At 29.5% G+C, this 1,783-nt stretch overlaps 1 protein-coding gene across 3 annotated transcripts in view; it reads left to right on the top strand.

Annotated features, from left to right (window-relative positions):
- GRIA2 (glutamate ionotropic receptor AMPA type subunit 2) overlaps positions 1–1,103 on the top strand; it is a 143,031-nt gene extending 141,928 nt beyond the window's left edge. For all 3 annotated transcript variants that reach the window (XR_011501975.1, XM_070504962.1, XM_014844113.3), the window contains one exon: positions 1–1,103. This exon is cut by the window's left edge and continues 1,484 nt beyond it. The gene's annotated coding sequence lies outside the window, so the exon portion shown is untranslated.
- The last annotated feature ends 680 nt before the right edge of the window (positions 1,104–1,783 follow it).

Raw genomic sequence — 1,783 nt, forward strand, 5'->3', positions numbered from 1 at the left:
AAGGCCATATATGTTCCTTACAGCCCTCTAAAAGAAAATTAATTTAGGGTTTTAGACGATCATCAGCATCCAATAGTTATTTTGAATATTTTTATTCTTGTTGTTTCTGCAAGTAAGCCTTTGTGTAGCTCTTGGTATTTCGCTAAGGGCTTTGAAAACGTTCTTATTTATTATATTTCACAGAAGGGAAAGAGAAGTGTAGGGTTTAGCAGCAACCACTTACATTGAACATGGTGGCATGTGGTATCACGATGTTCTTCACTAAATTTAGCTGCCCCTTATCACAAAGTCCAATACAATATAACTTGAGTGCATTTCTCCTCATCAGGAATGCTGGAGGTGCATTTTAAGTTGATATAGTAAATGCTAGAATGACCAAATTGCAGACTAATTGTTTCCATATTGTACTTAAAATGAGTTTTTAAAAACGAAAAAGATGACTATATACAATCAATGCTATTTATTGTACCTCTGGGCCTACTCTTCTAAAAGTTGTAGCTTATCAATTTTTCTCTGTCAAGCTTGAACTAATGTAAATAATTGAAATAATGTAAAGTTATATTTTCATGTTTTTATAGATACAACATGACAAGAATACATAATGTAAGAGTATTTCAGCTATGGATAATGTTGACTGGATAATGCACATCTCTGTTACAAGCAGTAATCATAGTTTAATATCCATGTAACGGTGCATCAATATATTGCTATATAAATATGTCCGTGTGCATATAAGTGAAAAATGGTCAAACAAGAGTGATGACAGCTGTCTAAAGGTTTTTTTATTCATTTTATATAAAAACTGTTATGGAAAGACCAAAATGTTTATGAACTATTCTTATGTAAATTTACAACTGTCCTTTACTGTACTTTTTTGTTTACAGTATAGTAGCTTATTTTCTGCTGTGTTAAGTGGGTGTCAAACTCCAAGGAGACATACACTTTCTACAACTTCTATTGAAGATATTGGAATTTCCAATTTTTCATGTGTACTATGTCAGAAAATGCTTTTGATTTTATTTTTAAATCTAACATCGGATGGCTTTTTCGGAGTGTTGTAAAAACTTCAATCATACATAAAACATGTTCTTACAAAAGGCAAAGATCTTTATTTATTTTTTTTACTTAATAGTTCTTCAAACCAATAATAATGAGAAACCAAAAAGTGTATTTACATTTATTTCCAAACAAACCCAGCTGTTTATACTGAATAAGGACATCTTCTCTCAGTTTATAAGTCAGCTATGTACAAATGTAACAGAATAGAAATAACTTTTATTTTAGGTAAAATGATTAACATTTTTGATATTCCAAACCTACAATCATTAAGTGCTTTAGGCATATGTGGAAATATAGCTATTTATTAATTACATTTTTCATTTTATGATAGCTACACTCTATTACTAAAATGTCACACATTGTGATCATCAGCCATTGTGCTCTATGTTGTCAGTTCAGCTACTGTTATAGTCACATTAAAGAACAGAAGGGTGACTTGCTTTAAAAATTCCATAAAGTAACACATTTCCACACTTACATGTTTCAAAGAATGGGTTCATTTCTTTTTTTGCTGAAAGAATATTAATGAGAAACTAAAACTCTTGCCATTTTGATTATCTTTTTACAAAAGTGATCATTTTAATAATTAGGCATTCCTTTTTAGACATATTCTAAAATTATTAAGAGATTTAAGTTCTTCAAAATTGCACAGTAAAATTTCTTTTATAAAATTATATGGGTTTTAATATATTTAATGCTTAGCAGATGAATATGTCAATATGTC

The sequence above is a fragment of the Equus asinus genome, chromosome 3, assembly GCF_041296235.1.
Source record: "Equus asinus isolate D_3611 breed Donkey chromosome 3, EquAss-T2T_v2, whole genome shotgun sequence".
In the NCBI taxonomy this organism is placed as follows: domain Eukaryota; kingdom Metazoa; phylum Chordata; class Mammalia; order Perissodactyla; family Equidae; genus Equus; species Equus asinus.